This window comes from Hibiscus syriacus, unplaced genomic scaffold (assembly GCF_006381635.1).
Source record: "Hibiscus syriacus cultivar Baekdansim isolate YM2019G1 unplaced genomic scaffold, ASM638163v2 tig00110839_pilon, whole genome shotgun sequence".
NCBI classification, from domain to species: domain Eukaryota; kingdom Viridiplantae; phylum Streptophyta; class Magnoliopsida; order Malvales; family Malvaceae; genus Hibiscus; species Hibiscus syriacus.
Genome location: NW_024062886.1, coordinates 156,457 through 181,141, shown reverse-complemented (window position 1 = coordinate 181,141; position 24,685 = coordinate 156,457).

Here is a 24,685-nt window from a genome sequence, read left to right as displayed (position 1 = left end):
TACTGAGGCAGAGCATGACGAGCATTTAAAAAAATTTCTGCGGACTTTGAGAGAGCATCGTCTATATGCCAAACTAAGCAAGTGTGAATTTTGGCTTCAAGAAGTGTCGTTTCTGGGGCATATTATTTCTGCGCGAGGTATTCAGGTCGATCCAAGCAAGATCGAGGCTATTGTGAATTGGAAACGACCCAAGAATATCTCTGAAATCCGCAGTTTCTTGGGCTTGGCTGGTTATTATCGACGTTTTGTTGAGGGCTTCTCGATCATTGCTTCTCCTTTGACAAAGTTGTTAAGGAAGAATGTGCCGTTTGACTGGGGTGAGGCACAACAGGAGAGCTTTGAGAAATTAAAGGCAATATTGACTCAAGCGCCAGTGTTGATTCAACCAGAGTCCGGGAAGGATTTATAGTGTTAGTGATGCGTCACACTCAGGACTCGGCTGTGTCTAATGTAGGAAGGTAAGGTAGTGGCTTATGCATCCGTCAGTTGCGACCGCATGAGTGTAATTATCCTACTCATGATTTGGAGTTAGCAGCAGTGATTTTTGCCTGAAGATTTGGAGACACTATCTTTATGGAGAGAAGTGTTACATTTCACGGATCATAAGAGTTTAAAGTATCTTCTGACCCAGAAGGAGCTTAATTTGAGACAACGACTGGCTAGAGCTTCTAAAGGATTATGATTGCGTGATTGATTATCACCCTTGTAAAGCTAATATTGTAGCGGATGCTTTGAGTCGAAAGACGGTAACAGAGTTGAGATCTTTAATGGCCAGGATAAATTTATATGACGATGGCACTCTGTTAGCAGAATTACAAGTTAAGCCGACCTTGGTTGATGAGATCAAAGCTAAGCAGCCCCTTGATAGCTCCTTGCTTTCCATCTTTGAGCAAGTAGAGCAAGGGACAAGCTCAGATTATGCCCTTGATCAGGATGAAGTTTTATGCTTCAAAGGACGGTATGTGTGCGGATGATGCTGAGTTGAGGCAGACTATTCTCACGGAGGCTCATAGTAGTCCATATGCTATGCACCCCGGTGGAGATAAGATGTATCGAAATTTGAGAGAGAGGTATCATTGGGTCGGCATGAAGAAGGACATCTCGAATTTTGTGGCGAGGTGTTTGACTTGTCAGCAAGTTAAGGCAGAATATCAACTTCCATCAGGTTTGTTACAACCTATCAAGATTCCTGAATGGAAATGGGAGCGTATTACTATGGATTTTGTTACTGGTTTACCTATGACTCCTTCGAAAAAGGACTTAATTTGGGTGATGTGACAGACTTACAAAGTCAGCTCACTTCATTCCTGTACGGGTAAATTATACGTTGGACAAGTTGGCGAAGTTGTATATTTCAGAGATTATTAGATTGCATGGTGTTCCGTTATCTATCATTTCAGATCGAGATCCGAGATTTACTTCGAGATTTTGGAAGGCGCTACATATGGCTTTGGGTACGAGATTGGATTATAATACCTCCTTCCACCCACAAACTGATGGTCAATCTGAGAGAGTAATTCAGATTCTGGAGGATATGTTACGGGGTTGTGTAATTGATTTTCATGGTAGCTGGGAGAATTTTTGCTTTGGCTGAATTCGCTTATAATAACAGTTATGGTAGCTGGGAGAATTTTTTGCCTTTGGCTGAATTCGCTTATAATAACAGTTGCAGACCAGCATTCGTATGGCACGCTATGAAGCACTCTATGGGCGTAGGTGTCGCACGCGATTTGTTGGACTGAGTTGCGTGATAGGAAGACTTTGGACCTGAGTTAGTGGGAGAAAGAGGACACAGTCAGATTGATCCGTGACCGTCTGAAAGAGGCATTTGATAGGCATAAATCTTTTACAGATCAGAGAAGGAAAGATATACAGTTTGAGGTTGGAGATCAGGTCTTTTTAAAAGTTTCACCTAGAAGAAAGTTGAGATTTGGACGTAAGGTAAACTGAGTCCGCGATTTATTGGGCCGTATCGTATTCTGAAGAAAGTTGGACCTGTTGCTTATCAGCTCGAGTTGCCTTCCCATCTTAGTCGTATTCATGATGTTTTTCATGTGTCTATGTTAAGTCGATACCGTCCAGATCCAAGTCACATCATTCAGGTTGAGGAAGTAGAGCTGAGACCTGATTTATCATATGAGGAGGAGCCCATTCAAATCTTAGAAAGATATGAGCGAGTTCTTCGGAATAGGCGTATTCCAATGGTCAAAGTTAAATGGAGTAACCGAGGCCTCTTAGAAGCTACTTGGGAGACATTGGAGTCAATGGAGGCTCAGTTTCCTCAACTGTTCTCATAAGGTAAATTTCGAGGACGAAATTTCTTGTAGAGGGGGAGAATTGTAACAACCCGAATATTTACAAAATAATATTTAATTGAAATTGGAGGTTAATTGTGAAAATTGGTAAATTGTTGGTGACTAAATCAAAATTTATGAGAGTTTATAGGCTATTTTAGAAGTAAAGGAAATCCAGGGACCAAGCCTTGAATTTACCCTAAAACTGTCGGCAGCTTTGGGTGATTATAAGCGTGCATTTGGTTCTGATTTTCAGAACCAAAATGCTCCCAATTTTCCATTCCCATACGTCGTTTCCAACTCCGATTCTGATGTCGTCCAAATTCCGATCGTCGTTTTAAAACCACCGTTGTGTTCATCATCGAGCGTGGAACACATCCTTCAATTTAATTGAAGCGAAACGCTGCCAAACGTCAGGAATTTACAGTAAAAGTCTCGACGTTTTTGTTAGCTTTATCGCCGGGAAAATCTTAAATTCACCGTCGATCGTTGCTCCGTTTACGACACCTCCTGCACCATCGTGTTCCTTGTGTCGTTTCGAGTCCGCTGGTGTCAACCTTGTTCACCGTCGACGGCGGCGCGTGAGGAGGTGGAGCACAAAGATTTGGCCGAGTTGAAATTGAGATCTCCGCCGTTCAAAAGTTTGAACCAATCTTTGTAAGTATCTCGAAATCGCTTAAAATAATTTTTAGAAATTTTTCCTGAATTTTTAGACCCCCGGAGGAGGCCGCACGCGCCACACGCGCCGCCGCAGGGAGAGTGGAGGGCTGGAAACCGGTTTGACCGGTTTTCAACCGGTTCGAACCGGTTTGACCGGTCCGAACCGGTTTGACCGGTCTGACCCGACCCGACTGACCCGACCCTACCCGACTGACCCGACCCGACCGTTGACCGTTGACCGTTACCGTTGACCGTTGACTTCCTTTGACCAAAACTTAAAATGGCTTTGATCGACCCTGAAACGACCGTAAATCTTTTCCGAGTATACCTATTCTGATAGTTACCGTTGACTGTTTCGTCAAATTCGAACCCGAAGGCCTCTAAATTGACGGTCAAAGTGGTTGACTTTGACTTTGACCAAGAATCTGAATTTTCGAAAATTCATACTTTATGTTTTTCGACGTCCTGATTCTGATTCCGCAATCCGTTTGGCCAAATTCAGACTCGAAATACCCCAAAATAATAGTCAAACCCGAAAAATGCTTATATACTTAAGAATTTTAGCTTTGAACAATTAAGTAAGATTTGGGGCTAATTAATTATTATTGTTTGAAGGTACAAGAGACTCTCCGGATCGTTCGACAACTCGACCCAACTCTTCTAGATCAATTAAACCACGTGTACCAATATTCACCCGTTCGAAAACTGTAGCAGAGCGTGGTGAAACCAGCAAGCAGTAGATCTACTATCTGAACCCATTATCGAGGTGTGTTCCTGTTTACTACATAATGGTTTTATATGTTTTGAAATATGGTACATTGAAATCTATGGATTATTATTGTTGGTACACCGATTTATTGTTGATGATTTATGGACTTTGATGACTGGTATGGATATTGATTTTGGGATGGATTGAACTACAATTGTATAGCTCTGATCAAGCTAATAAACGGGCCTAATGTGACTCTTGAGGGCCCCAAGATGTTTCATTAGGTCGGCTTTCATTTGCTCGGTGCTTAGGGTAAGCTATATGGACTTATTGACTTGGGCTTAAGGATACAAGCTTCATAGCCTATCCTTAAGTCGGCTTTCTTTTTGCTATGTGCATAAAGTAAGCTATATGGAAAATAATTTTGGGAACTACTGATGGTGTACCAGAAAAGGGTTTAAACTATGATTTTCAAAAGTTAAACTCTTTTACGAATTTGTGAGATTTACTGGACTATGATTTGTTTAATGTACCTATTGTGATTTTATGGTAATGTTGGGACACACTGAGCCTAGCTCACCTTTCGAAAATGTTTTTCCCCCTTTCAGATACTGTTGGTTAGATACCTCGGTTCGAGCACTTGGAGGATCAACATATCTCTTGAAGTATATCTGATTGTAATATTTTAAACTTGCAAGTTGACTTTATTCTGGTGACATGGACCTATTTTAAAGTATTGGATTTTATAAGATATTTTTGCTATTACTATTCAAATTATCGTGGTTTTGATTTTTAAGATATGTTTTAAATTAATTTATTACTGATTGGTTTTATATTTAAGAATTGAGTTTTAATAGTATAATTTATTACAATTTCATGTCATGAATAATGTGCTTTTTCATTGATTGGATAACGGTTTTGGAAAATATCTTTGTGATCCACTAGACTTAGTCGAAACGCATAGGCCGGGTCTAGGGGGTTACACCTAGGTTGTTTTGAGATTATTTCCCGCTTTATTTTCTGTTCAAAGCATGTGAACTAGAAATTTATACGGTTAGGACTTGTTCAAAATCAACTTACAGGATAGAGATCATGTCCGGGTAGGAATAATAAGCATGTGGGGTAGATATCATGTGGGGTAGGACTTTTATTTTCATCATTGTTTTGATTCTTATCCTTACCTCACTAACTCTTTTCATTTTTATTCTCTTTCATTTTATTGTCATCATTTGCATCATTCAAAAGAGGTGTTGATCCACCAAAAACGTGTTCGTTAAATGTAAATAATTTACATTATTGGACAAAGGGGTTATAATACAAGAGATAAAAAGCTCATAAGTCTAGCCATGGTCAAAGAATACTCAGAATGGACCAGAATTTACACCGTGCACACCTAAAGTAAGCTTTTTTGAGTTGGCAAAGGTTGCAGGGGCAAGATAAGAAAAAAGGTTATCGACCAGGAGAGTCCCTTCTAAGAAAACGGGGTCATTGTTGACAAATCCAAGAAGAAAACAAGTGAGTTTAAGATAATTCCCTTCAATGGAGGCTTCCAAAGGCACTTTCGTTGAGGGAAGACTCAGTAGAGAGTGAAAGCCAGAGATGCAGCCATTCGAGACTTCTTGGGACAAGTAAAAAAATCATCCTAGAGAGGCTAGAGTGGTTCGACAAGGTATTCAACTAGTGATAGAAAAAAGACAGAAGATGAATCAACTTGTCAGAAGTTGTTCGGGGTCTATACCTTTAAAATGTTTTTTGTCTCCTAAGAAATAACACTTTTGTCCCCAATAATGATTATTTATAATAACAAACACATTTTTGGATCAATGCCTAAAACATTTTATACATCATGCATTCTTGATAGTTTCACATTATTTTTTATTTTTTCCCCTCATTACATTCACATTAACTAACAAGCGATGTCTTATAAAAAAGGATCAAACTATTGGATACACCGCTCAAAGAAAAGGCAGTTAAAAGAGAAATATTGAAGGCAAATTGAAGTTACCTGAAGTGTGTCTGTAAGAAGATCCAAAGTAATGAATGAGATACTAGCGCGTGTTGGCAAGATTGAGAAAATGCAAGAGCAACTCATAAAAAACCAACATGAGATGATCAATCAAGCAAGAAGATTTCAGGATGAACCAAGAGAACAGATGACCAAGTTAATGAACATGGTAAATATTGTGATCCATGGAGAGAAGCCACTAGTGGATCCCATCTTGGATGAGACTATGAATGCTAGTGCTGAGACTGAAATGATAGTGGCCAGAGGACCTGTTAAGGAGAAGGATATTTTAGGCCAGCTACAAAAACCAAATGTGGTTGTAGACGGTTCCATTGGGCCAATAATAACAGAAGAGCTAATGAGGGATGAAATTTCTCTTGTGAGAGATAAGCCTCACTCAAAGAAAAGGGTCATAGAAGATGACCAAATGCTGACCAAGAAAGACAAAAACGGTCAACCTCTCGTGATTAGAGGTTCTAACCCTTTCATCTTTTGGTAGTATTTTATTACTGAGCTTTCCAAAACTCCCTCTATTACTCACATTTTCATGTTAAATTATCAAACCTGTGCAGCTATCAACTTCATTAAAGGAGTTCCACCAGCATTGCTTGCGGAGTACGGTGCATGTGTTTAGGGGGCATTTAGGTTGTATTTTGTTTTATATTCAAGTCTATATTGTTAAATTTTAATGTTGTGTTTATAATTATTTTATGAGTTTACATGTTTAAACAATGCGATTTTTATGGTGGGTCGCTCTGATGACCCTAATATGACACCCTGGATGGGATCGGGTCACCTGCATCGGTCTATGGGTGTTACATTCATGGCTCCCTAAATGATAAATATCATACCTTCGGAAAATAAATGGATCTTCTAGTGTGTTCCATATGTGATATATGCTTGTTTTAGCTGTTCTAAAATGTGTTTTACCAAGATTTATGAGTTACTAAAGTTTTAAGTCTTCCTGTCTAATTCATGATCTCTAGATATCATTTCTACTGAATTGATATGTATGAACTCTGATTTCCTGCTACCACTGGTTATTGTCTAAAAAATGTTTATTTGGGGTACTCTAGGATTTGGTATGAAGTCTCTGCATGTTCAACTCGATCAAACTGGTAATTCCTTATATAGGTTCAGACCGATCCAACTGGTAATTCCTTACGATAGGTTCAGCTTGATCAAATTGGTAATTCCTTATATTGGTTTAGACCGATCGAACTGGTAATTTCTTACGGATCTAAGGTGACCCTTGGGTGGGCTCTTAAGCCTAATGAGCCTAGTGGTAAGACCTTGTGGACCTTAAAGAACTCCCTTAGGGGGGCACCTCTGCTATGTGCTTTGGGTAAGTCCTTATGAACTAGAGGGCACTCCCCTCAGGTGGGTACCTACGTTTCGGTTAGGGTAAGACCTTATAGACCCAAAGTGTTCCCTTATATTAGCACCTATGCCCAATGGGCATAGGGTAAGTCCTTATGGATTTACTTATGGGAAACTGAATATTGGTGTTTTGTTGGAGGGTTTTACTATGATTTTAAAAATATGGCTTAAAATGTTTCTATAAGGAAAAATTATGTTTGCCTATTAGCTTCATGTTGTTCAGCATCACTTGGTTGTTCTGTATTACTGAGCTTCCCAAATCTCAGTCTTTTACTCACTATTTCAAGTTAAAAGAATTAATCCAGTGCAACTATCGACATCAGTATTGGAGTTCCAACGACGTTAATTACGGAGTACGATGCATGTGATTATGGGGCATGTAGGTTGTATTTTATTTTTATATCCGAGTCTGAAACGTGTATGATTTTAATTATGTTTGTAGCATATGAATGGTTTTCTGAACTTGTATTTTAATTCTAATTTGTTTTATGATTTTACACGTTTTAACAGAAATTTTAATTTTTTCTGAGATTTTTATTATGGGTTGCTCCGGTGGCCTTAATATGACATATCTGATCGGATCGGGTCACCCACATCGGTATGTGGGTGTTACATGAATAATGGGAACACTCTGTTGTAAAAGATTCTGAATGTCTTACTGATTACTCAATTGCCTCCAAAAAGATCTGAATAATATATGATCGATAAATCACTTCCCGAATGAATGATGATTCTGTTAGTTATCAAACCCCTTTTTATAGGGATCTTGTTTCTAAAATCCTGCTACATTACAAAAGTTTTATGGCTCCCTACCTGATAAATACCAAGTAGCTCCGAAGAATATCTAGATCCTCTAGTGTAATCCTTATGTGACATGTAAATATTTTACCTGTTTTAAAATGTGATTTTCTGAAATTACTGATTTACTGATTTTCTGGATTATGAAATATTTCTACAAGGTATGTGTTTTCACTAAAAAATATAATCGTTCAGGAATTATGGATTATGGAATCTACTATTTATTGTATGAACTGATTACTAGGGTATCATTTGGGTACGCTGAAGTATGGAGGTTCACCTCAGATAAAGCTTGTAATTCCTTACGAACCTAAGGTGGCCTTGGGTAGGCTTTAAGGCCCCAAGGCACTCCCTTGGGTAAATCATGGGACTGCATATGGTGTACAGATAGAGGACAGTTATATGGTTTATTTCATTGTCACTCTTATGAGATTTTACTGGATCACGATCTTGATATTATAGTTACTATTAAATTTAATTTCTAATGGATATTGTATGGGTATGATTCTGGAGTATGGAGGTTCAACTCTGATGAAGCTGGTAATTCCTTACGGACCTAAGAAGACCCTTGGGTAGGCCCATAGGCCCCAAGGTATTCCCTTATGGGTAAGTCCTTATGGATGCAGTGCTGGGGAACTGAATATTGGTGTTCGATTGGAGGGTTTTATTATGGTTATAAAAAAGATTTGTACTTTGTCACTAGTTTTGTGGGAACACACTAGACACCTTATTTTGATCTCCTGAACCCGGTCCTCTGAATGTTTCCTCTGAACTAAAATTGTCTTGTCTTTTACTTGAAGAAATATCAGTGGAACTTCAGCTCCTCACGAAAACCCGTGGACGTCTGAATCAATAAGGAAAAATTTATGCTTTCCCATTTATCTGCATTTTTTCAACATCACTTGGTAGTTCTGTATTACTAAGCTTCCCAAAGCTCAGTCTTTTACTCTCCATTTTAGGTTAAAAGAATTGATCCGACGTAACTATCGACATCTGTAATGGGAGTTCATTTGGCTTTTGATGAAGAGTACGGTACGAGTGTAATTAGAGGGCATGTAGGTCACATTTGATTTTTATACTAAGTATGAATGATTTTTCAGAACTTTTATTTTAATTATAAATTGTTTTATGACTTAACGCATTTTAAAAGAAAAAATTAATTTTTTTGGGATTTTTTTCTATGGGTCCTTTGATGGCCCTAATGTGACACCTCAAATCGGATTGGGTCACCCACATCAGTCTATAGGTGTTATATAATAGTGCTCGATTAGATTTAGGGTTAGAGAATAAAAAATTAGAATATGAACAGTACTCGATTATATCTAAAAAATAGTTTGTGTTTTGGTTTTGGGTGTTTATAAGGATCAAATAAGGGTTTGAGGATGAACATGAATGAACAAGGGTTAAATTTGAGGTTTGATCGAAAAAAAATAGGTTTGATTTTGGGTGTTTGTAAGGATCAAAGAAGGTTTGGGGATGAACATGAATGAACAAGGGTTGAATTTGGGGTGTTTGATCGAAAAAATAGGATAGGCTTTGGGTTTTGGTGTTTGTAAAGATCAAATGAGGGGTTTGGGGATGAACATAGATAAGACATAGTTTGGCTTTTGGTGTTTGTAAATATCAAATGAGGATTTTTGGGATGAACACGTATGAATAAGGGTTGAATTTGAGGTGTTTGATCGGAAAAAAAATTAAACATTTTTTGGGTTTTGGGTGTTTGTGGATGAGATTTCTAAAGAGAAGTCAGAGGATTTTGAAAGAATCGGAGTGTAGAGAGAGATCAAAATCAAATAATGAGAAAAAAATAGAAAAATTACCGAAATTAGAAAAAAAATTAGTTTACATATTTCTTAAAATTCAGTCATCTTGGCCGCGTATTTTTGAAGTTTAATTAGCATTGTAATGACGTCCCCATGTTTTAAATTCATTTAATTTAGTCCAAAGGTAATGATGTAATCTAAGCTTTATATTTTTAATTCTTTCAATTTTATCCCTATATATTTTTCAATTCTTTCAATTAATATTATATTAATAAACTATAGTTCATATTAATAAACTATATAATTTATAACTATATATATATAGTTTATATAAATTATAGTTTATAATTTTTATATAAACTATAGTTTGTTTAAATATATATAATAATTTTATATAAAATATATTTTATATGTTAATAAACTATATTTTATAATTTTATATAACTATAGTTTATTTTAATAAACCATATAATTTACAATTTTACATAAACTATAGTTTATATATTGTATTAGTATATAGTTTATATAGATAAACTATATAGTTTATATATAGTATATATATACTACAATTTATATTAATAATTTATATAATATATATATATATATATAATAGTTATTTAGTTTACCTTAATAAACTATATAGTTTTTATAGTATATATATAATTATATAAGTAAATTATATAGTATATAATATATATATATATATATATAGTATATATACTATATAGTTAATATATAGCTATATATATATATTACATAATTTATATATATATAGCATATATACTATATAGTTAAACTATATAGTTTATATATAAATTATAATTTATATATAGTTCATATATACATTATATAGTTTATATATCTATATATAATTATATAGTGTCTATATATATTATATATACTTTATATATAGTTTATATATAAATTATATAACTTTTACATAATATATATAATTTATACATAATATATAATTCATATATAGTTTATATATAATATATAAATATAAATTTCATAGTTTATATATTAAATAGTTTTTATAATATATATAGTCTATATACAATATAGTTTAGATATAGTATATAAATATAAACTATATAGTTTATATATATTAGATTATTATATATTTTCTATATATATAATTTTTTTAATTTTTTTCTCAACTTTTGAGATGAATGCAATTTAGTCTATTTTTTAGATTTTCTTCATATTTTAAATTTATTTATATTTGATTACTTCGTGTTCTTTAATTTATTTAAATTTTAATTCGTTCAATTACATATTAGTTCAATTCAATCCTTCCAATTATATTTGCGTATGAATTTGGCCCATACTTATTTCTTATTTATATATTTTTGTAATTAGCTCATAACTTTTTAAATGGGTATATTTTAGTCTTTTTATATTAATTTCAACCTCACATTTTAAAATTATTTTGATTTGGTTCTTTATTAATTCGTGTTGTTTAATTTATTTAAATTTTATTTGTAATTTCATATTTGTTCAATTTAGTCCTTAAATTTATATTTTTATAAAAATTGATCCATGATTATTTATATTTTTAGTATTTTACTCTAAATCATATATAATTACAAATTGCAATTCATTGTTCATGAAAGGCGAAAAATAATTAATCCAAAAATAAAAAATGACCCGACCTGAACTCAATCCGTATCTGGTAAAGATCCAACCTGAATTTTAAATGTCAATGATGTGACCAGATTTGAACGAGATCCTATTGAAGTCTATCTGAACATAAAAGAAGTTGGTGTTTAACTTCTCCGGACCTGAACTGACATCGATTCGAACTGAAATTAACCCGACCTAAATCCGAACTGAAGCTGGTGTCAAATCAACCTGAAAATGACCCAAACTGATTCAACCTGAACCCGACCTGATCCGATTCGAACCATCAAATTGACCTAACATGATTTGTATCTGATTTCACCCGACCTTATAGGATCCGACTGAAACTGAACGAATACCTGATTTTACGTTCCTAAGTAGAGCAGTGTATCTAATCTTTTTACCTAGTAGGCGAACTATGACAATGAACTTCATATTACGATCAATGATATCATGTACCCGATTTGAGAGTTCTACCTTTGAGAATGATTCGCCTGTATCAATATTGGCATCACCCTCTTGAAATACAATCTCTTCTTCCAGAAACTTATCACTTGTAACTTTCTCATTTTTAGGAAGGTTGGCGACCACAGCAGCATATGATATTTTTGCTACAACGCTTTTAGTGGGGTTCTCTTGGTTGCTTGCACCACCCTGCGTGGATATCACGTCTTACATGGCTGTATCCTGCAGGTTCTTGGCCAATTCTTGTTCATTTCCCTCCTTTGGGTTGGTCGTCAAAACATTACTTTTGATATCTATTTCCTTGTTTTTTTGCTCTTCCATGGTTATTACTGTGTTGTAAATTTTTCTAGGGGGCTGGACACAGTGTTTCTCTCTCAATTCTTGTTGTTTCTCGGATCTCGAGGAATCCATTTTCGTAGCATTTAGATGTAATGCGTTGTTTTTTTTATTATAAAATTTATATTTTACGATAATAATTTATAATTTTACATGTACAAAAATTAAAATGTAAAATAAATAATATTTTATTAGTTTTAGACCAATATGATAAATCAAAAAATTTGAAGCATGTTACATATTATCTTTATTAAATATAGATAATTTTATTTTATCTTGATCTCGTGTTGGTTATTTTTATGTTTATAAAACTTTTTCTTTCATTTATATAGACTTTTATAATAATTTATATTAACAATTAAGAAAAAAAATATAAAATGAATACCGTACACCTAAATGTATTATAACTAATCTTTTAAAAAGATTTAATTGAATTATAATATTATTATAATTAAAACATTTATTTTTTATTAAAAATTGTGATTAATAAAAAGTAAAAGGGAGCGAAGGAAGCTTCTCCCCACCATATATACTTTGGTTGGAGGAGGAAGGGATCAGTCAAGAGAGAACCGAAAAGGCTCTGCCTTCTGTGTTTTAAGTTTCCAGATGGAACCAACTGACGTTTTCAATTTTGTTAAGGAAGAATGCCAAATGACATATTCTGTGGAGGGTGCTCTAGGAAGTTGTTCCTTCTTTCATCCCTCATATTCTGACGATGAAATTTCTGCCCCCTCCGACAAAGTTAGCGCCACAATATCTTTTCCTCCTAACCCACTGAAAGATGATGAAATCTTCAAAACCTATTTACAGTCCTGGTTGACTGTCGCCTCCTTTGACAATGGTTCAAATCCGACGGCAATGGAGGAGAAAACAGAGAGAGAACGCATCCATCATCATCCAAGAGTTAATGTTTTGGATCTGCTACTGAAACTGGGAAAGGATCGGGAGGAAGAAGATGCCCGTCTATATTCTCTTACTATTTTGGAGGTTTCAGAGGCAAGATGGGGCAAAGGAAAGCTGAAAGAAATCATAATGCAAGTGCCTAGTGTATTTTGTGTTACATGGACAGATAAAATGGTATATTTTGTAGTTTGATTAGGTGCTTTATGTGAAAGATTTCCCTATGCATTTTGAGTTTTTGAAACGCCACTTTTATGTGGAATTGTGTATCTTGCTTTGGGAAGGAATGTGATCCAAAGTCTATATATGTTGGTGTTTCTTGCTTTTAAACATTGTTGATGTTCTCCTCTGTTGCTTTATGTATCAACCCTGAATTATATTTCTTGTAATCCAAAGTCTCCTTGGAAATACTGTTAATACCTACCATTGTCTGCTATTTGAGACTGAAGAATCCGTTAGCAACTTTTTTCTCCAAACATGTGCTTATAATATAATTTACGGGCCTTATTATTTAAAATTTATTTATTCAAAAATTAATTCCTAAACAAACATTAATTTAAAAATTATCTCTCCATATCTAGGATTATCTTGCATTTCACAAATCGTGTTTAATGGATCTCGCGATTCATCAAATTTTTAAATAAACTCATAATTTTTGGATAAAAACAACAATAAATACACAATTTATTTTTTTTAAATGCGAGATCTGACCTCATTCTTTTTTATAGAAGTTGAGGTATCTATGTAACTTTTTCAATTAATGTTGTTTGGGACTATTTTTCTAATAGATGATTTTTTAGAGGCTTTTTGAAATAATAACGTCATAATTTATCATATGAATAAATTTAATAATTTATATGATTCATTGAAAATTTCAAGCGGGGAAGCCTCTTGAAAAATGTGATGAAAAGCGAGAAATATGTTTTAATAATGTATTAAAGTATAGGTAGGGATTAGAGAAGACAGAATCGAAAAGGTTGTATTTTCTGTGTTTAGAACAAGATTGAGATGGATCCAAATGATCATTTTGGTTGGATAATGGAAGAATGTCGTATGTCACCCTCTGAAGAGTCTGAGACCAAAAACTGCCCTTATTTTGATCGCTCAGATTTCAACGAAAACCAAATGTTGGGGAATAGATAAATTGTGCCTCTTGATATGGAGAAGAGTGACAGCAACATGCAGGTATTATTGCAATGGTTCAAGATTCAACCTTTGTCTGTTGGAGCTACTCCTCAATTACAGTTTCAAACTCAACAACTTCATGAAGCATACATGGAGCTCGAAGCCCCAAATGCTCCAAATCCGAGACCAGGAAAAAACTGAAAAGCATAACAAGACAATTGGGTAATGCGTTTCTTTTTTGCTACATGGAAAGGTAGATTGGAATATTTTGTAGTTGGATTTCGTGCTTTATATGGAAGATTTCCATGTATATTTTGAGTTTTGAACCAATATTTCTATGCCAAATGGTATCTTTTTTGTTTTGGGAAGGAATGCAAATGGTTACATGTTCTATAACTAAAAAGTTTTTGAAAAGAGTTCATATTATCAGCAAACCAATAAATTGACATCCTCTATTGCAATGTTTAGAATTTGTTTGTTGGCAATGTTAATGAATTCTGTTAGTGTAGGTCGGCATTTCCTCATTGATTTCTTCTGGAATCTTAAAACAAGTGTCCCCAGAGTTGAAACTTATGAAGCAATCATGTGCTCTCTTTCATTAGATGGCGAGAGCTTCTGTATAGGTCATCCTTCAGTTTCTTCAAACCTTCTTATAGCATTGTTCATATTCTCCTCTGTTGTTTTATCTATCTACCCTGCATTATATATCTCTTCACTTCTGTCTTTATATATCTCTTCACTTCTGTCTCCTTGGAAATACTGCTAATACCTACCGTTGTCTTTAAATTGAGACTGTGATCCGATGGTCCGGTGGTTCAACTTAGAACATAAGGTCCAATTAGTAAAAATATGAAATGGTGTACGGACATTATTAGTGGCTATTGATTGCACTATTGATGAGATTGAATTTGTTGGCATGCTTAGGTGTCGCAACCGTCTTTCGGTTGGGTTCCGGAATTGGGCTTCAACTTGAAAAATGTGGATTGGAGTCGCCACCGATCATTTATTTAAAACAAATGGGTTAATCAGATACCATATTTCTTACCTGATCTGCTTCTTTCCAAAGATGTGTCGGGTTCGGGAGTCGGTTATGGTCAATGAAGCATTAGCACCCTTGAACCGTCCTTTCGGTACTACGTAATTTCTAGTTGTCTTTGATTAAGAAAATTGCAAGTTAAATTAAAAGGTAAAATTTGATCCGAATTACTTACCCTTAATGTGTTTACGGAAATACCCTTAAAAATAAGATTTTAAAAGAAAATAATAATAATAAAAGAAAGTAACAAAACTAAAGAGTAAACCAAGGAAATAAATGAAACCAATAATAATAAACATAAAATAATTGGATGAAAAAAAAATGAAATTGAATAAAATAAAATAAATGAAGATAAAATATATATACAAAAAGAATAAAAAATGTAAAATGTTTTTTTAAAAAAGAAAAATAATAATAATAGCAAAGAAACTAAAAATATAATGAAAATAAATAAATAGTATAAATAAAATAATAAAATATATATATATAAAAATGTATGTATAATATAATAAAATATTAAATAGTAATAATAATAATAAATAAATGAAAAATAAATATACATATAATATTAACTAAAAAATAGTAATCATAGAAATATAACATAAAATAAAGTAAGAATATATATATATATATAACGTTAGGAAAATATAGTAAAAAACATAGTAAATAAGTAAACATAGATAAAAAATAATAATAATATAATATATATATATATATATAATAATAGAAAAATAATATAATATAACGCAAAGAAAAATAAAAAAATTATAACAAACAAATAAATAAAATATAATAATACATATATACATATAAATAATAAGGGTTAACTTAAAATAAAAAATGAATTAGGGGTCAAAATTAAAAGCCAATCGAAGAAAAAAACGACAAACACGCGGATCCACACGACCCGTTTATAAAATCTGAATAGTTTTTCAAAAACACAAGCCTCGGGGACTAGATCTGCAAAAATAGATCTCGAAAACGCCCCCGTTCATCGGCCAAAAACACTTCTCTCAGTTTTCTTTCGAAATCAAAACACAGCAAGGGTAAGGAAAAATAACATACGAAGGTATGAACTTTACCTTTCAAAATATAAATGCTTCGAAAAATGGCTACGAGTTGCTTGTAATTTTTTGCTTGGTATTTCGTATATCCTCATCCGAATGTGTTACAATAGTGAGTTACAATGACTATTTATAATGCTTGTGGATCCTATCTTTAGGAGTTTAAATAATAGTAGAACTCTATCATATTTTTAGGAGTTTGAATCCTAGCAAAATTCTATCCTATTTTTAGGAGTTTGAATCCTAGTAGGACGAAAAGGTGTGTTGACAGCTGCCCCTCTTTTCCCATAGTCGTGTAACGGGGATAGGGAAAAGATTAAAAGACACACTTTTCATTCAGTGGATTTGAAAATTGACTCTGATGTTTCAATAACTCCCTGTCGAATTGAGTTACGGATGGCTCCTCCATCGTGAAGTCGAGTTCATCTTGAAATTATATGAAATTGAAGCCGTAGTTCGGAATTTGAATCAGCACATGGCTTCCCATTGCCCTTCGGTCTTCTTCTTGGTTTAAAGACCTTGGATCGAAATCGAACTCAAAAATCTTCATTGACAAATAGCTTTTTCTTGACTTAAGCTATGCTGCTTGAAAATGGTTGCTTGTCACTCAGGCACTGCTAACCCAGGTCCTCTTCTCGACTTGAAAACTTCGACTGCAATCGAAAAGTAGTGCGATTGATGTGTCATCGAGCTGAATGGAATCGAACTCGACAATTTTGATGGCAAATAACCCTTCTAGCCTTGAGTTATGCTGTAAATGATGTGCCTTGGAGCTGAGCGTAGTCGAACTCGAAGGTCTTTGTTGACAGATAATCCTTCTTTGAGTTGGATATCCCTCTTCGTGAAGTTGAAATCCAATCTAAAGATGGATGATGCTTGTGTGCACGATTCCCTTCGTCGTGAAGTTGAAACTGCGGGTGGATCCTTCGTCGTGAAGTTGAGCCTGAAATTGGATATCCTTCGTCGTGAAGTTGAAATCCAAGTAAGTAGCATTGTTCCGAGTCCAATATCCTCCGTCGTGAAGTTGAAATTGGCTCTGGAATCGGGAAATTGTTTGTTGACAACCAGCCGTCCCTTCGTTGTGAAGTTGAACTTGTGTTGCCTCGAGTCTAATATCCTTTGTTATGAAGATGAAATTGGCTCCGAAATTGGGAAATTGTTTGTTGACAACCAGCGGTCCCTTCGTCGTGAAGTTGAACTTGCGTTATCTCGAGTCCAATATCATTCGCTGTGAAGTTGAAATTGGCTCTAAAATTGGGAAGTTGTTTGTTGACAACCAACGGTCCCTTCGTCGTGAAGTTGAACTTGCGTTGTCTGGAGTCCAATATCCTTCGTTGTGAAGTTGAAATTGACTCTGAAATTGAGAATTTGTTTTTTGACAACCAGCAGTCCCTTCGCCGTGAAGTTGAACTTGCGTTGTCTGGAGTCCAATATCCTTCGCTGTGAAGTTAAAATTGGCTTCGAAATTGGGAAATTGTTTGTTGACAACCAGCGGTCCCTTCGTCGTGAAGTTGAACTTGCGTTGTCTAGAGTCCAATATCTTTCGCTGTGAAGTTAAAATTGGCTCCGAAATTGGGAAATTGTTTGTTGACAACCAGCGGTCCCTTCGTCGTGAAGTTGAAGTTGCGTTGTCTCGAGTCCAATATCCTTCACTGTGAAGTTGAAATTGGCTCTGAAATTGGGAAGTTGTTTGTTGACAGCCAGCGGTCCCTTCGTCGTGAAGTTGAACTTGCGTTGTCTGGAGTCCAATATCCTTCGTTGTGAAGTTGAAATTGGCTTTGAAATTGAGAAGTTGTTTGTTGACAACCAGCGGTCCCTTCGTCGTGAAGTTGAACTTGCGCTGTCTGGAGTCCAATATCCTTTGCTGTGAAGTTGAAATTGGCTCTGAAATTGTGAAGTTGTTTATTGACAACCAGCGGTCCCTTCGTCATGAAGTTGAACTTGCGTTGTCTTGAGTCCAATATCCTTCGCTGTGAAGTTGAAATTGGCTCTGAAATTGGGAAGTTGTTTGTTGGCAGCCAGCGGTCCCTTCGTCGTGAAGTTGAACTTGCGTTGTCTGGAGTCCAATATCCTTCGTTGTGAAGTTGAAATTGGCTCTGAAATTGAGAAGTGGTTTGTTGACAACCAGCGGTCCCTTCATCGTGAAGTTGAACTTGTGTTGTCTGGAGTCCAATATCCTTCGCTGTGAAGTTGAAATTGGCTCTGAATTTGGGAAGTTGTTTGTTGACAACTAGCCGTCCCTTCATTGTGAAGTTGAACTTGTGTTGTCTCGAGTGGCACGATATCCTCCGTCATGGAGTTGAAATCGCGGATAGCCACTTCGTTGTGAAGTTGAGCCTTGACTTGAATATCCTTCATCGTGAATTTGAAATCCAAGTATTGTATGTTGCGGGTGGACACAATTCCCTTCGTCGTGAAGTTGAAATCGTGGAGACCCCTTTATTGTGAAGTTTGGCTTCGAGCTAGATATCTTTCGTCGTGAAGTTGAAATCCACTCTCGAGCAAATTGTGTTGTTTCGAGAGAAACTTTCAATCTGTCGAGTTGGTCAAAGTATAGCTTCTTGCTGCTGAGTTAAGCAACCAACATGAATCTTTAAAGGTGTTTTTGAATCGAGTATCCTTCGTCTTGAAGTTGAAACTTGACTCTAAAAGCTGCAAAAAATTATGTATGTGGAAAATGATAAATATGATGCTCTAAAATGTATGCATAAGATGCATGTAACATGAATTGGTTATATTTTATCTCCTGAAAAAGGTCTGATAATTTGCATTAGGATGTTGAATCCCCAAATGATGCCCCAATATCCAAAAATGCCCCAATATTTGATGTTAAATCTCTAAAGATGCCCCAAATGTTCCTCATTTCTTGCTTCAGCATTGATTCTGAGCATGAGTTTTGTGTCTAAGAGTCACATGTCATTTACCAAGATCCACTCTAGAGAGACTGTCTTGTTTGAAAAAAAATTGTTTTTCTTTCTCTTTTATTTTCAAAGTTCTGAAAATATCAATAAAGAGTTTCGAAAAATGTTTAATCAAAAGTTTTGAAAATATTGTCTCTTTCACGGTTTTACAATCGAGACAAATCATAAAACTAGAGTTCATTAGATATCAAATGTTTAATTACAATGTTAATCCTTCAATAAATTATAGCTATTTGACACGTGCCAAGATCAAAGCTATCTTTGGGAAATGGTTAAGTAAGGAAAGGATAAAAAGGCCTTAGGTTATTGTGTTTGGTCAAAGGTTTGGTATTTGATGCTCAAAGGTTTGATGGGGTGCTTGCATGCTCCTCTACTGGAAGTGTTCTCCGACTCCCAGCTTTCATAGTCACATTTGGATTGTGCGATGCCTTATCAAGAAATTTGTATGATCGCCTCAGTTGCATAATTTTTATATTCGAGCTGCCTTTTTAGGTTTTCAACTCGAATCCTCCTTTGGTTTCAAGACGTTATTCAGGATTTACGTCTTGAACCCCCCTTTGTTATTTTTCTCTACCATGCATTAATTACATTGTTTTTTGCAAACAAAGATTAATCCTGATGGGCGGGATTAATCTTTGTTTGTAGGGACTTTTAAGGCACGTAATGTAGGCCAGGGTTCATGGTTATGAAAGAAAATGATAAATAGGCCCAAACAAGTGTTTCAGGGTGTTGAACCAAGGATCAATTCATTCTGATGCCTTCAATCTTGCTCAAAATGTTTCTCTCTCTTGATGCTCTATGATATTCGAGTGAAGTGATTCAGTGATTCAGGAATGATTGTGCTTGATCAATCTCATAGTTTGAAGCTTGATGTACCATTTGTCTTTAGGGAATCTTTGCATGTGCTTTTTTGTCCCTTTTTCTTTTTGAGTTTTGTTCTTTCTTTTTTTTGTTTTCTTTTTTTTTGCTTCTTTTCTTTTTTGTTTTTGCCCTTTTTGTTCTGATTGAATCTTCGCACTTGGCATTTGGTTCACCTTTTGGTATCTCATCTGAATTAATGTCTTCGCTCATGTGAGCATATTTCTTCCACCTTGCCCCCCAGTGTGGAGGGTGATCCTTGGTTAGGGTTGAATTAGAAGAAAAATACTACAGGCTCAAAAGGGGACAGAAGGGATATATTTTTTCTCCTGTTGTGAAGGGATAAAGAAAGAAAGTCGTTCATCATTTCATACATGTAAATCTTCACAGAAGAGGTATCCCTAGGGGGATAGATTTTCAAGATTAATTCTATTCACACGAAAACAATGTAATTAATGTATGGTAGAATTATTTCGAATGAATTCTTCTTTTTTTCCCAGATGTCTCAATGTTCAGGCTCCCCGCGAGATGCCCCAAGTTAGTTCTTTAGAAGAATGCTCATGTTAAAATGAACAATTCAATGCCTTGGGTTTTAATGGTAAGAAAGGTTATTTTTTAGTCTAAAAAAGACAGTGGTGTGATCTTATTGACTCAAATAAAGGTATGAGTGTATCAAAAAGATAAAAGCAATGTTCAAGAATTTCAAAAGGAGGTAATGTCAAAATTTCGTCTTTTGGTAATGACCACGAGTTGTTTTGGGCAAAGAATCAAGGTATTTTATTATGAGGTTTGAGACAGGGTAAGAAAGGTCTAATCTTTCCATATGTCAAAAATCTATAATTCTTGAAGAATTAAAAGAATCATTAATTCATTTAATATTCGAAGAACTAAAGATTAAAATTTGTTCAATTGCTCCACCTTAGAAAGCAGCATAAATTCAATCATTTAAAAGATTAAGCAAACATGAAAGATCAAAGACGTGTTCAAACAAAACAATCCTCTAAATGCAAATGGTATATGCCATGCCCCCTTCGTCGGCAAGCGCCTTACAGTTTTCAGAGGAATGTTTGGGGCTTCTTATGTGGTAACAGCTAACAGCTTCAACATCGTAGCTCTTAGGATATGGGGATTCTTTTCTTAGATCATCCTGGCAGGCTTTGTCCTACAATCAGCTGATCAGGCTCCCACTGTATTGTTTTCAATCTTTTCTTTTGATGTTACAATCTTGCTTCCATTTGGTGTCATGTGGTTAAAACCACTTCATCGAATCCTCCATGAAGAAATTTCATGTTTATGAAAAAAATGAAATGTAGATGCACAACGCAAAATGAAAAAAAAAATGCATGAAATGTTCGAGGCATTGATCCAGAAAAATGTCCATTATTATAAATAATCCTTATTTTGAAAAAAATCTTTTATCTTGTAAGATACATAAAAATAATCAAAGGTACATTCGGACTAAATCCTCTAGACCCTGAACAACTTCCAGTAGGTTGGCAAGTCTTCTGTTTTCATCTTTCATTGGTTGTAAGCCTTGTCGAACCACTCCAGCTTCCCTTGTCAGGCCATGTAGATGGCGAGCTGCCTTCTGTACTTGATCCAGGAAGTCTCGGATGACTGCGTCTCTGGCCTTCACCCTTTGTTGTGCTTGCTCCCAACGAAAACGCCACTGCAAACCCCCGTCAAAGGGCATTATCTGAAGCTCACTCACTTACTTTTTTAATCCATCTACAATAGCTTCTAACTCAGCTATTATTTTAACATCTCTCTCATGTTGTTTCTCCAGATCAGCCATTTGGATTCTCAGGCGTAGGTTTTGATGCTGACTGTCTGCTAAGCGCCTCTGGGCAGTCTTCATCTGTTCTTTCCAAGTTCTCTCATCAGGCCCCTCGAATTTTCTTTTCAGGCTATGGGCTTCATCTTTCCAGTACTCAGAGGACACTTTCAACTTGGAGTTATCCTTGACAACATCTTGATACCCCTTTCTAAAATCTTCGAGCTCAAAACGGTCTCTTTTCTGCTCTCTTTCCAGTTTATCTGCTCGATCTTTTTGAGAGTCGGCATCTAGCTTCCACTGATAGCGCTCGGCTTAAAGTTCTCTGACCTTCTACTTTAACTCATTTTTCACAGCTTCAAACTCCGCCTTAGCTATCTCAAGTTCAGAAGGGGCATGCCTGAGATGCTCCTTCATGGTCCGTGTGTCCTCACAGTCTGGCACCGGGATGTTATCATTCTTTCTCAATCTTCGTCATTCCACATAATCCGGAGTGAGCATATATCTAGCAGCCACAACATCTATCCAGGATACTTTCTTCCATGACTCGGCTATATTTTTGATCTTCTTCTTATAACTGTCACCGTGATACACAAACTCTGATGTAGATAATCCGTATGTTGCTGGGACAAACTGACGTGCCCCATACTGTCTAAGTGCCAACAACAGAGCATACCTAACTGCACCCCAAAGTCCAAGTAAGGTCGTAGTGTCAGAATCTTCAAATCGGAAAAGAACATCACTGAGGAACAACAAAGGGCTCTCCAAGTAATATCCCGGTCCTGAAGATGAGTGAAGACCTTCATCCATTCTTCCTTCAAAGCGCCTTCATGCCATTTCATAGCGATGAACTCTCCCAATGGTGAATAGGTAGTTCTGAATCGACGGTAAGCAACCCCGTTAGTCTTTCAGAAGTGGCTGTGAATCCAGACTTGAAGGAGCTGAACACATCCAATGAACCTTCCTCCACCAGTTATTCTGTAATGATTAAGAGACCGAAAGGTCTCGACTAAGATGGTCGGCGCTGGGTTGACTCGCCTTGGAAGTTGTTCAAATAGTTCTACTACGGCTGCGTCGATATACCCCAAGGTCTTCGGAAAGATAATCAAACCGTACAAACCCAGTGCAAAAAGATCTATAGTCTTCCATTCATCAGGGTGGTTCTTCATTAGTTGCTTTATATGGATCCACTCGATTCCTTCCCCGTTACCTTTGTGTCGAAGTCGATCAGTCACCCATTTTTCATCAACCCCTGCAATCTTAGCTAATTCGTTCTTGAAAGGCTGACTCTTGATGTGTTTGATATATGCCCTCTCTAGTCTGATGTTTTCGCAGTGCAGTAGGGTAGTATACTCTTCAATTGTGGGCACCATGTCCTCCCGGTTAAAGGTGAAACAACTATATCTCGGGTTTCAGAATTGAATTAATGCTCGGAGCAGGGGCTCATCAGTCTTGACATGGAGTAAGAGGGCAATATCACCATATCGTTGGCTAAACTTCTGCTTTATGTCATTCCCCCAACTGTCCCAAATATTTCGCAGTTCTTGGACATCATTTTATTTCAGGCTGACAGATGCATAACTAACAAGCTTTGACATATAATTTCCCTGAAGACTGTCTCCCTTTACTTTATGAGTCTTCTCAGACCATAGTCGTACCTCGGGGTTTTTAATCTCCTGTATTACAACACCTTTATCCATTAATGCAGATCATTTATGGTTAACGAACACGTTTTTTGGTGGATCAACACCTCTTTTGAATGATGCAGATGATGGAAATAAAATAAAAGAGAGGAAAAAATGAAAAGAGTTAGTAAGGTAAAGATAATAATCAAAGCAATCATGAAAATAAAAGTCCTACCCCACATGATATCTACCCCACATGCTTATTATTCCTACCCGGACATGATCTCTATCCTGCAAGTTGATTTTGAACAAGTCCTAACCGCATAAATTTATAGTTCACATGTTTTGAACAGAAAGTAAAGCAAGAAATAATTTCAGCATCCTATGGTTTAAAATGAGGTTTTGGGTTGGGCCCTAACTCCTTGTAGTCTCCGGGTTTAGGTTCTAAAAAAAGGTACTCGAGTTCTCCTTGCCGGTGCCCCCTTGGGCTTGCCAGACCCTTAGTCCTAAACCCATCACAGGCTTGTGTGGACTAAGTTAAACTCGAGAGGACACATTCCCTTATGCCCGCACGGTGAATAAATTCACACAAAGACATAAGGTATATGAATCCCGAAGGCTACTTGCTAGGCCCGCACGGTGAATAAATTCACACGAAGGTGTCACTTTCACCCCCACTTAAAATAGGGTTTGGAGCTCGAGCATAGAGCCTTAGATGAAAAAAAAAACTTTGAAGGCTGAAATCATGAGAAAACGATTAGTCCAACTATTTACTCGAAAATATAATCAAAAGTAAGTAAAAAGGATCGAAATATTACCTTAAAATTTAAACTTACCCTTTTCGTTTAAAAGACAACTGGAAATTACCTTAGCCTGACTCACTTACCTGTGTTCCCAGTGGAGTCGCCAAGCTGTCGCAACCGTCTTTCGGTTGGGCCTCGGAATTGGGCTTCGACTTGAAAAATGTGGATTGGAGTCGCCACCGATCATTTATTTAAAACAAATGGGTTAATCGGATATCCTATTTCTTACATGATCTGCATCTTTCCAAAGATGTGTCAAGTTCGGGAGTCGGTTACGGTCAAGGAAGGATTAACACCCTTGAACCGTCCTTTCGGTACTACGTAATTTTCAGTTGTCTTTGATTAAGAAAATTGCAAGTTAAATTAAAAGGTAAAATTTGATCCAAATTACTTACCCTTAATGTGTTTACGGAAATACCCTTAAAAAATAAGATTTTAAAAGAAAATAATAATAACAAAAGAAAGTAACAAAACTAAAGAGTAAACCAAGGAAATAAATGAAACCAATAATAATAAACATAAAATAATTGGATGAAAAAAAATGAA